We start from the raw sequence: 12662 nt of genomic DNA, 5'->3' as shown, positions 1-12662 counted from the left end.
AAAGATGCTGATGATCTCTGTGACTAGTAACTGCCTGTTTGAATTAAACCAACTTCAATAAATACTTGATAGTGTAGTTAGGGATATTGAAGTAAGAACTTGTACAATGTACATTCGAGTTAATGAAAGCTTGATAGCAGAAGCAGAGTGTTGTATGATGGAATGATCTGCTTATTTAATTTGTAGTCTGCCTTTCTCACTGAAACCCAAGGCAGATTACACCGTGCAAGTGAATACAATATAATCAACAGCTAGGACATTATCTGAGCAAACACACTATGATCCACAATTAGGACATTCAATGAACATACACAATAGGTTATGGTAGCAGAAAATTTGAAAACAAGCATAGAGGCAAACACAGATGAAACCTTTCTGAAACAAAGCATAATTAACAGGACATCTTTAGCTACATGGAAACTGCCCAGTAGGAGCATATCTACATCAGCAGACAGTACACAATAGCATAATCTATAGTCCCTGTCCTCAGAAGGTGGTTGTGTGACATTCTCAACCAGTCTATAAAAGATTTGGCTAATTTTCTAGATTACATGACTACATGAGTCACCTTGAACCATGAGGAAGGGGGAAATATAATACATACAAATAAACAGCAATTTATATCTGATTAAAGTATCTGGAATTAGGACTTTTATTTTTCAGTGAAATTTGTAATGATAACTCTTACAGTAGAATATCATCGCCATTACATTTCTGAATGTTCTCTTCTACACATCTTATGATTACTGCCTTTTATTGAAAATCCTCAGCAGTTTTTTATTCATTTAGATAGAACATTCTTTACAGAGATACCTTTTTAGGGACAGACACAGATTTATAGCAAGTGTTCAGGGATATATTTAATTCGTAAAAAAAAATAAACTGCATGTTGAGAGCATTACTGTGGTTATTTTTAATGCCTTCCCTAAACTGCTCCCTTCCATTTAAAGTGTGCGCGCACGCACACACACCTTCTCAAAAACTGGTTGTGCAACCAATTTGGATTTTGTATTCTGAAAATCACTAGGATCAAACAGTATCACATTGCCAAATTGGTGAGGAGCATTAGGAAAAGAATAGAACATACTTGAAAGCTCTCCTTTGGCATATGGGTACATGCTACATACATGCTACTTTTCCTACAGTGTTCCAGTTTGGATAGTGTAATATTAATTTTAATGTTAAATAACACTGAGATGACTAACTGCATTTGGCTTCATTCTTTGCCTCAGTAGAAATCTGCATATCGCTCCCTTCACTTGAGGCTCATGCTTGCTTATTTCTGAAACAGATGTAGCAGAGATGTATTTATAAGCCCACTCATTTGTCTTGTGTCATTGAAAACTTCCCTGGACATTCTGTAAAGGAATTTCAGATTAGCTGTGGTATGTACTCACTCCCATTCACACTGATAGAAAAATCCAATCAAAAGTTTATTTTACTCTAACAATCCATTGGCACATTCCCTTAAATTTAGCTTCCAGATTCTGATAGGTCACAGTTCCTCAGATAAATGAGCATAGGAGACCTTAAGACTGTCTTAAGGGCCACAGGTTTGGAACCTGCTTTAGAGTATTTGAGAGGTTCTTAGTACTTGCAAAGTGGGAGCTGATGCTTGCAATTTTAACTCGTATCTCAAAACAAGAACTGCAAACAAGAAAGAGTGTATGTGCACATTGACTTGAGGAAAGCTGTGTGTGCTTGTTCATGCCCAACTACGACCATGAGATGACAAAGCATAATTGATGGGTTAGAAAAATGGGTTTGGGCTTTTTACCCCATGGGTATAGGGCAGAATATCTTACCTGTTTAATGGCCCCATATTATTGCAGAGATTATTCGTTAGCTCAGTTTAATACGCTACCTTCCGCTATACTTTATGGGAGATTTCATAAAATGCCATATGCTAACAGGTTATGCACTTGTGCTCAGCAAGACATAGAAACCCTGGAACATGGGGTTTTTTTGTATTGTACTTGTTAGTGTGATATATGCCCCACACTTACTGATCTGCTGCTGAGAGAACAAATTGGGAAATCTGATAAATGTAAAACTGTCTTCCCATTCGCTACTTGGAACCAAAAAGTGATCGAAACTGTAGCTAAATTTTTGTATCTTGCGTCTATGAGGCAAGTTGTGTATTTGCAGACAGTTTGATTGTGTTGAGTGTTTTCATTATTAATATGGATGTAATGCCAATAAAGGTTGTTGAAAGAGAAAAATGGGTTTTCTGAAGAGCATGCCCCATAGCGACCACATGTCCTTTCATCTGGTCATGCTCCCTTCCATAAATAGATAGCCCATTTTTCCCCCTTCAGAAGCTGAGCTAGAAGAGCCACCAAGAACTGCAGCTGAAGAGCAAAGTGTCCTGAAAATGTAGCCTACGGAAAATATATTTCTTCTCAGTTCATTTTGGAGACATGCCAAGGATGAACAAACCTGTTAAATGCTTAGTCCAGCAAATTTTTGTAGCATCCCTTCCCATAACAACAGTGTTGTGGGAAACATCCTGTAACTATGACAACATGTTAGATTTTACTTACATTTGAAATACTAGTAGCCTGCATAGAGTAGGCTAGCAGGGTCTCATCAGATCAGCAGAGGGTAGTACCTGGATGAGAGACCTCCAATGAAAATGAGGATTGCTACATGAAGGAAGGCAATGGCAAATCACTTCAGCTCCCCTCTTGCCTTGAAAACCACTTTGATGGGGTTGCCATAAGTTGATTGTAACTTGACGGCACTCCCTCCCCCACCAGAAGTGTTGGCTACAAAAATGTTTGTATCATCAAGATTTCAGCTTCATACATTTATTCCAAAGAATTCAAACTTCCTGGACTTGGGAGGTTTTCCCATGAAAATCAGAATACTGTTAAACATTTTGACTGACCTTAGTAAAGGCTAACGTTTATTTATAGGACACCTTCCAACACATTCTTCCCTTGTAAACTTGTTTTTAAAAAACTGGCTTCACTTTCCTTATGTTTTTAAATTGCCCAGTGAATTATTAAACAGATTGTATGGATCCCACCTCTTCAATTTACAAAATGTTTCTTGCTGATCGGAAGTAGAATTTCAATAAATGCAGAAACAACGTAATTGTCTGAAATTCTGAGGCCTATTTGTACTACTGAGTTTCTCAAGAGAACAAGAATTCTACTGATCCATTTAGTCCAACTGTCCATCTAGTCCACCATCCTGTTTCCATGGGTGAGCCAGATGCCTCTGGGAATTCTGAATGTGGGTTCTTCACTTAGCTATCATGAATAATCTTTGTTTAGATTTAGTCCTTCTGGAATTTAATCACCTTTTAAAGACATCTAAGTTAGTGGCTTTTAGTTTAGGATCTGAGAATGGGGGTCTTGTGGCAAGAAATTCCATGAATTAATTAGATGTTGTGCATGCTTTCTTTTTGTCCTGCAGTCAGTGATTCTAAGTTCTTTTTAAGATATTTTATTATGGGAAAGGGACAAAAAGTGGAGTTTTTTCTTGACCACTATAGCCCTAACCTGGATAGCCCAGGTGCGCCTGATCTTGTCAGATCTCAAAAGCTAAGCAGGGTCTGCCTCGGTTAGTAACTCCATGAGAGACCTCCAATGAAGACCAGGGTTGCAGAGGCAGGCAATGGCAAACTACCTCTGTTAGTCTCTTGCCATGAAAACCCCACCAGGGGTCACCATAAATAAGCTATGACTTGAGGGCTCTCTCCACCACCATCTGTATAACAGGGCACCTGTGAATGCCATGGTGCCCACTGGCACCATTCCTGTTACCCACCAAGTGTTTTTTAGAAAGTTGATAGGGCTTTTATCCATCAGGGCTTCTGATTGGCCACTGGAGATCTGATGGCTGTGCAGATTTCAAAAAATGCTGCTTTGGCAGCAGCTGCCTCTACAGCACAAGACCTTCCCTGTGACTAAAAGAGAAGCTGTGTGTATGTAAGAAAATATTTTTAAACAATATGTTCATTTAAAGAGACATCTTGTTAAATAGAGCTTCTGTCTGGAATATTAGTTTCTATTAGAGTTATACATAACTTCACTCACTGACGTTTTGGGGTTGGCTCTGTCTCTGTGGCAGCCATTTTGTGGTTGTGCACACCACCCTGTGTCAAAATTCCAACGGTGCCGGCAGGCTAAAAAAAAAATTGAGGGGCCCCTGCTCTATACCATGTGTCATTTCTTAGACACTTATCATGCCCCCTAACTTAAGCTATATGTGGTTTTCTTTACAAGAAGCAGGGTATGATAAATATTTGATTATGTATCTATAGCAGTTGGTGAAGTTCATCTGCTGAAATTATTAGTATGCAAGTATTAAACCCACAGGAATCCTATCCAAAATTGATTTAAATGGAATCTAACTTTCCTTCTTTTCAGTAGTATCTACAGTAAGAGCCAGTTTGGTGTACTGGTTAAGAGCGGCAGGACTATAATCTGGAGAACATGGTTTGATACTCCACTCCTCTGTTTGACTCTAGCTGGGTAACCTTGGGTCAGTCACAGCTCTTCCAGAGCTCTCTCAGACCCACCCATCTCACAGGGTGATTGTCATGAGGATAATAATGATAATAACACACTGTGTAAACCGCTCTGAGTGGGTGTTAAGTTGTCTTAAAGGGTGGTATGTAAATCAAATATTGTTTTTATTACTCTTATAAGACATGTAACTCAAAATAAGAAGTATTGTCTATGAAACTGGGTCCTCCCCACCCCATCAGCAGCCTTCAGAATGAATGTAGGAAAGAGCAAGAATCCAGTAGCACCTATAAGACTAGCAAAATTTGTGGTAGGATATGAGCTTTCGTGAGTCACAGCTCACTTCTTCAGGTATCTAAAGAAGTGAAAGCTTATATGCGGCCACAAATTTTGTTAGTTTTATATGTGCTACTGGACTCTTGCTCTTTTCTACTGCTACAGACAGATTAACACGGCTACCCATCTTGATCTATCTTCATAATTAATGGTACCTTTTAAATTTCTTTGTCTTGTAGGCCCACTGGAGCACATTCGGCTTAAAAAAAAAAATTACAAATCACAGCAAATTATGCAAAATATAAACTAATACAAGTACAATTGCACATCCTATACAGAAAAGTAGACTATAAATACAAAAACATATCTTCAACATTTAGCAAGGCCAGTGTATGATAAATATACAAAAATTTAACTGAGTGCTTACAATGCGATTTCCTTGTATCCTGATTCCTGACATACAGAAACATCGTGGAGCCATGCTGTCTCTCTAAGCATGCCATTTCTTCAAACAAGGTTTTTATGACTCTAAATTCCTTCTCATCATGAGAATGCACACATTGAAAGTAGCAGAAAAAACATATCTGAAGAACTCAGCCATATACAGCATGGCGTTTAGAAAAAAGAATGGAAAAATGGGTATACATTTTAAAAAACATATTAAGAAGGTCACTGTAAAAGGGGTGGTATTTTGTCATAATCTGGAGATCGCATCCTGTTTTTTCCTAGTACTTGCTGCAGTACATTGGGCATTAGCATAGAAGACTGAGACTACATTTCCTTCAAAATATGAATATGAAAGCAAAGTGTCCACACATTTCTGTGCACACGCTCTTCTGTTAGCCACCATTTCCCCTGCAAAAGTGGTCATTGCAGAAAACCCCCACATCTCTTGCAATGTTGCTCTTACAATTAGACTGTAAGTACTCCAATCCACACTTTTTACTGACTGACTTTCTAGTCCCCCATTCTTTGCTCGTGGAAAATTGGAAACCTGAACATCTCTGACGTTTGAGAGATTATCAAAAGAAGAGCTAAGAATCCTGACAATATACTTTTAATAATGAAATTGTACCCACATTTACTTAAAAGTAAGCTCTCCTAAAGTGATCAATGGCAAATACAATGCTGAACAAATGACAAGTAGCTGAGCAATAGTCAGAGTGGTCTATGAGCTAGGAGAGACTACTTATTTCGGTTTTATTATTATGTGTTTAGAATATAGTGTGACACTTGGAATGTACATACCGTTCCTCAGTTTATTCTGAAAAGATTATTTAATGGGGGAGGGATGTCTATAGCTAAGTAAATGGTGATGTAGGAACAGGTGAAACTCATTAAAAGATCAGGTGCCACAGGTAAGGGCTAATCAGAGAAAAAAAGGCTCGCTTCACATGACTCTTTAGTGGAGTTGTCAAGACAAGGAGTGCCAGTCAGAGAAAGGCTTGTGAGATGTCATCTTTGGAGGGGGTACGTAGGTAAGATTCCTTTAGTGGGTATTAAAACAATTGGGGGTAGTGATTTCTGACAGGAAATAAAGGGAAAGGGAAATAGTTAAGTGAAGTGCCTGTTCTCTCCCATGCATAAAATAACAGTTTCTGCTATTTCGGTCTGTAAAAGAAAAACCCTTAAAGGGGGAAAGATGATGGAGCCACGTGTAATAAGCTGATCGTCGTCGTCCTTCTGTGCAGCCCCACATTGGGACTGCGCAGGCGCAGGCCAGCCGCGGAGAAGATTCTTTTAGCTTCTAGAAATGTGACGGGGACGTTCGGGCCCACCGCGCATGCGCGCCGGTGTTCCCGCCAATTTTGAAGTACAAGTACCCGAACGTCCCCGGCATTCCCTCAGTTCCTTTTTCGCCGCCGTTCGAAAAGGTTCTTCAGCTGTCGCTTGTGTCTTCGGACTTTCTTCAACCTGTGAGTTGCCGTTTCCTTCTGACTGGGAAACGCCTCCACTATGTCCCATTCGGCTTTATTTAAAAAATGCCAACAGTGTGGCACTAAAATGACCCACTCTGACGGTCATGACCTCTGCCTCATCTGTTTGGGCGAGGGGCACGTCGTGGAGCGCTGTAAGTTTTGCATGGCCTTCACTCCGAAAGCGCGGAACAACCGCAAGGCCAGGCTCCGGGCCTTTCTTTGGGACGCCAACCTTCTGCCGCCCAAAGCCTCGGGGTCGTCCGGGAGCAAGCCCAGCTCTGTCGCCCCCTCGCCGGCTCCTCATCACCCGTCGGAACCGCTCGTCTCGGCTCCGACGGAGGCGTCCGCTCCGGACGGTTCGATCGCCTCCGGTTCCGTGAGTGCTCCGTCCAGTCGAAAGGCGAAGAAACGCGCTTCTTCGAAGCCTTCTTCGAAACCTGTGGCCACCGAGGCTTCTTCGGAGCCCCCGCCGAAGAAGGCAAAGGCCAAGTCAAAGGCCAAGCGCCGTGCTCTGTCGCCGGCCCCGGCCTCGTTGGCTGGTTCCTCTCCTGGACCGGCCCCTCCTCCTGAGGACGTCCGGAGTCTCCTCCATACCCCGTCGCCTCCTCACACACCTCCTCCGGTGATTCCCGACGACTGTGAGTCGATCCGTGGATTTTCGGACGCGTTCCAGGAGTTTGAGCGCTCTCTGCCGTGTGCTCCGGTTCCGGCGGAGGTCTCCATTCCATCGCAGCCAGTCTTCTCGGTTCCAGCTCCGTTTCACCGGTCCGTTCCGTTGCCTGCTGCTCTGCCTCCTTGGCAGCCTGTCCCGGGCCTAGGGAACGTGGCCTCCTGGCAGGATTTTGTGGCTTGGATTCAGCAGTCCGCTCCCTTTCTGCCTGGTCCTTCGGTGCCCCTGGCCACGGTTCCGGCGCCCTCCACTCTGCCTCCAGCTCCGCCTGCCACTCAGCCGCGTCGCCATCTTTCGGCACCCCAGCCTTCTACCTCGGTTCCGGCTGACCGCCCGTCGGTTCCGACGCAGACCCCAGCGGCTTTCTCCGACTCCGAGGATGAGGAGGGCTTGGCGTCTCCATCTGAGTACTCGTCGGACGCGGCCTCTGACCCTTCCCCTGATGATGCTGTGGGGGAGCTCCGCTCATCGTCCCCTAATGACGATTACAGGGTGTTTGCAGAGCAGATGGTCCGAATGGCCGCAGCACTGGAGCTCGACGTCGCCTCCACGACCTCCAAACCCAAGAGTAAGCTGTTGGAGCCGTTGTATTCGGGCTCTCCTGCCTCGGTGGCGTTTCCTCCTGTCGAGGATCTCGTCGACAATGCCCTGGCACTCTGGCAGACCCCTGCTTCTGTACCGCCTACGGCCAAGAAGGTTGAGAAATATTATCGCCTCAAACAGGAAGATTGCCCTTACCTCTTTGCCCATCCGAAGCCCTCTTCCATCGTGGCCGAGGAGGGTCAAGCTCGGTTCCGACGGGGCTCCTCTTCGGCTCCATCGGATCGGGAGGGGAGAAAGCTGGATGGAATTGGTCGGAAGGTGTATTCTTCGGCTTCCCTAGGGTTCCGGATCGCCCATTTCCAAGTAATAATGGGCTCTTACAATCTTTTCTTGTGGAAACGTCTGTCGTCCTACCTCTCTGACCTCCCCGACGATCGCCGTCACTTGGTCAAGGCTCTCCAGGCTGAGGCTTTCCGTTTGTCGAAGCAACAGATGACGGCTGGCAAGGACGCTGCCGACTCCGCGGCGCGTGCGATGGCATCCTCGGTGCTCCTGCGTCGGCACGCCTGGCTTCGATCTACTGCCCTGCCCCCCGAGAAGAAGGCCAAGGTCGAGGATTTTCCGTTTGAAGGTCCTCAGCTCTTCTCAGAGAAAACGGATGAGTCCCTTTCTCTTATGAAGAAGAACCAGCAGACGGCCAAGTCGCTCGGGGTTGCGCCTTCGGTTCCGCAGACGGGTCCGAGATATCGGTACGGCAGGTTCCGGTCCTATCAGTCCCCCTACCAGCAGTTCCACCAGCGCCAAGGACGGTTCCCCTCCGGTCAATCCTATGGCCACCGTTCCTACTCTGGCCAGCAGCGCCACTCTTCGAGACGCTCCGGCCGGTCCAAGGGACGACAGCAGCCTCCTTCGCCCAAGCCCTCGACTTCCGCGCAGAAGCCCACGGTCTTCTGACTAGACCAGGACGCTTCCCAGTTGGTCTCCAAGGACGCTGTTAATGTCCTGTTCTTAGACAGGCTACGGCCTTTCTTGCCCCGTTGGCGACTCATTACTACAGATACCTGGGTCCTCTCTGTTGTGGCCCGTGGTTATAAGTTGTCGTTTACCACTGCACCCCCTCTTTCGCACCCACCCCGTTGTGCTTCTTGTTGTAATGTTGTGTTACAAAATAATGTTTTGGAGTTGGTTGCCAAAGGTGCTGTCCGGGTGGTCAATGTCTCTACTTCCCCTTGGGGGTTTTACTCAAGATACTTTCTTGTGGATAAGAAAGATGGGGGGTCTCGTCCCATTTTGGACCTTCGGGCCCTTAATACCTACTTGAAGGTGGAGAAGTTTAGGATGCTTACCCTGTCCCGGGTGTTGGAACTCTTGGAGTCACGCGTCTGGATGGCCATTTTGGATCTCAAAGACGCCTACTTCCACATTTCCATCTTTGAGGGCCACAGGAAATATCTCCGTTTTACCTGTGGAGGCGCTGTCTATGAGTACACGGCCTTGCCCTTTGGCCTGGCCTCGGCGCCCAGGGTGTTCACTAAATGTATGGCCACCGTGGTGGCACATCTACGGTCTAGTGGCTGTTTTGTTTATCCCTATTTGGATGATTGGCTCCTGGTGGGTCCCTCCTCTGACTCCCTCCAGGCCTCTATCGCCCTCACCTTGTCCGTCCTAGAAGGTCTGGGGCTAGTGGTCAATTTAGGGAAGTCGGTCCTGTCCCCTGGTACGAGCATTAGATTCATTGGGGTCCACTTTGACTCTCTGCTGGGCCGGGCTTATCTACCCCCGGACCGCTTGAGCAGGCTGTCCTCCCTAGCCCGCCACTTCGTGCATAACCGGTTCCAAACTGCCCTCCTGATTCAAACGTTGTTAGGCCTTATGGCCTCCTCCACAGGGGTGGTGTGTTTTGCACGCCTGCGCATGAGGCCTCTACAAAATTGGTTTGTTCGGGTTTTCAACCCCCTCACTATGAGTCAACACCGTGGGTTTTCCGTCCCGAGGGTGATACAGCGGACATTGGTGTGGTGGACTGACCCTGAGAATTTGTCCAAGGGTTGTCCTTTTGGTCCCTTCCTGCCGGAGGTCACCGTCTTCACGGACGCTTCCAATCTAGGCTGGGGAGGGCGTTGTGGACACCTGTCTGCTCAAGGTGTTTGGTCCTCCCTTGAAATGGGCATGCACATTAACCTGTTAGAGCTTAGAGCGATCCGTTACTCCCTTGCTTCTTTTGCAGATGTCCTTCGGAACAGGAGGGTTCAGGTCCTGTCGGACAATACCACGGCCTGTTACTATCTCAACAAGCAGGGAGGAACGGTCTCGCTCAAGCTCTGCAAGGAGGCGACTACACTCTGGACTTGGGCCATTGCCAACAACGTCCTGCCCAGGGCCATTCATATTGCGGGGGAGAACAACACGGCAGCAGACACGCTGAGCAGGGTGTTTTTGCCCCAGCACGAGTGGTCCCTCAACACGGTTTATCTCCACAAGGTTTTCCGCACATGGGGCACGCCGTTGGTCGACCTCTTTGCCACAGCCCACAACAGACAAGCCCCGCTGTTTTGCTCCCGGGCCGGGATTGGCCATCGTTCACTGGGGGATGCCTTCCAGATACCCTGGTCTCCAGGGCTCTTTTACGCCTTCCCGCCCTTCCCGCTCCTTCACAAGGTCCTCTCCAGGGTCAGGGCCTTCCGAACCCATTGTATCCTGATTGCCCCTCGGTGGCCTCGCCAGGATTGGTTCCCCCTTTTACTTTCCCTGTCACAGGGGCGGTATCTCCCGCTGCCACACGCCCCGGACCTGCTACTCAGGGACGGAGTGTGGCATCACGATGTGGCAGTGCTAAATCTGACTGCCTGGCTCCTCTGCGCCCCAGACTAGGCCTCTCCACTAGGGTGCTTAATGTGATTCTGAATGCCCGAAAACCGTCTACCAGGTTGTCCTACCAGAGGAAGTGGTCACGTTTCTCTAGGTGGTTAGCCCCCAAAGGGGTTTCCCCTTTCACTTGTCCGCTGCCTGTCATTCTGGAGTACCTCCTGGACCTGTGCTCCCAGGGCCTGGCGTTCTCCAGTGTTAAGGTGCACATGGCTGCTATCTCTGCCTTCCATGAGCAGATTGATGGGAGGACTGTGTTTGCACATTGGCTGTCCAAACAGTTCCTGAAGGGCCTACTAAAGTCCTTTCCTCCTAGGGCCCATCCTATTCCTCAGTGGAGCCTGACCCTGGTGCTCTCCCGTCTGATGCTCTCCCCTTTTGAGCCCCTGTCTACCTGTCCCTTGCCTCTGCTCACACAGAAGGTGGCCTTTTTGGTTGCAGTCACTTCCTCCAGGCGGGTTGGGGAGTTGTCTGCTCTGAGGTGTGACCCCCCCTTCCTGCAATTTTTCCCCGGTACGGTCATGCTCCACACTAGTATGCAGTTCCTGCCCAAGGTGGTTTCAAAATTTCACCTGCGTCAAAAGGTGGTCCTTCCTTCCTTTTTTCCTACACCCTCTTCCCCAGAGGAATGTACTCTACACACATTGGATGTGAAACGTGCTTTATTGTTTTATTTACATCGCACCAAGTGTTTCAGGAAGTCTCCTGCCTTGTTTTTATGTTACTCTGGCCCTCGCAAGGGCTCGCCAGCTTCTGCCCAGTCCATTTCTCGCTGGATTGTGTCTGCAATTAAACTTTGTTATCAGCAAGCTGGAGTTCGGTGCCCGTTGTCGATTACTGCTCATTCTACTCGAGCACAAGCTGCCTCTGCTGCCTTCCTGCGAGGAGTGCCACTCCAAGACGTCTGCCAAGCTGCAACGTGGTCTACCGCTGACACTTTCATTAAACATTATTCCATAGACGTGAATGCACGCCGTGAATCCGCTGTTGGCACGGCTGTTCTGCACTCTCTGTTCACATAGACACTCACGCCCGCCCCCATTGGTGAGATGCTAGCTATTCTCCCAATGTGGGGCTGCACAGAAGGACGACGACGATAAACAGGGTTTCTCACCTGTAACTGTTGATCGTCGAGTCTCTTCTGTGCAGACACACATTCCCTCCCACCTGCCCCGCTGTGAGTGCTTGGTTTCTCCATTGTTTCTCAGGCGGCTCAGGTGAACTGAGGGAATGCCGGGGACGTTCGGGTACTTGTACTTCAAAATTGGCGGGAACACCGGCGCGCATGCGCGGTGGGCCCGAACGTCCCCGTCACATTTCTAGAAGCTAAAAGAATCTTCTCCGCGGCTGGCCTGCGCCTGCGCAGTCCCAATGTGTGTCTGCACAGAAGAGACTCGACGATCAACAGTTACAGGTGAGAAACCCTGTTTTTCCTCCCCAATGCTTGTTTATACACTGAGGTGGGGCAGTTCAGTACTGTTTTTATTCCTTATCCTACAAAAAAAAAGAAGAGAGGAATCTCTTCTGTACTGATGATATTCTTATAGTTGATTTGCTTGGTTATTGCTCCTAAAGGTTAAACTCTGAAAGCCTGCTGTTTCTTTATGGAGAATGCTTCCTGTGCAAAAAGACATACTCTTAATAAACTGTGTGAAGCAAGGCATAAGATGCCAGTCAGGCTGGAGAAAACACATTGCTCTGGCGATGTTTAATTTTAAAAACCTGCTGAAGTCACAACTACATTCAGAGAAGAGGTGATCATCATGGTGTAGATGGAACTCCATTTAAAAAATAGAAAGTTGAGCTGTAGAAAATTGTCTTCTTTTTTGTTAGCTTCTGTGTTTCTTGTTATCTTTTCCTGCTTATTTATTGATAAATCCTGCTCTTTACATATTTGCACAGCTTACTTTT

The sequence above is a fragment of the Eublepharis macularius genome, chromosome 4, assembly GCF_028583425.1.
Source record: "Eublepharis macularius isolate TG4126 chromosome 4, MPM_Emac_v1.0, whole genome shotgun sequence".
Classification (NCBI taxonomy): Eukaryota; Metazoa; Chordata; class Lepidosauria; order Squamata; family Eublepharidae; genus Eublepharis; species Eublepharis macularius.
This window is presented reverse-complemented; position numbering follows the sequence as displayed.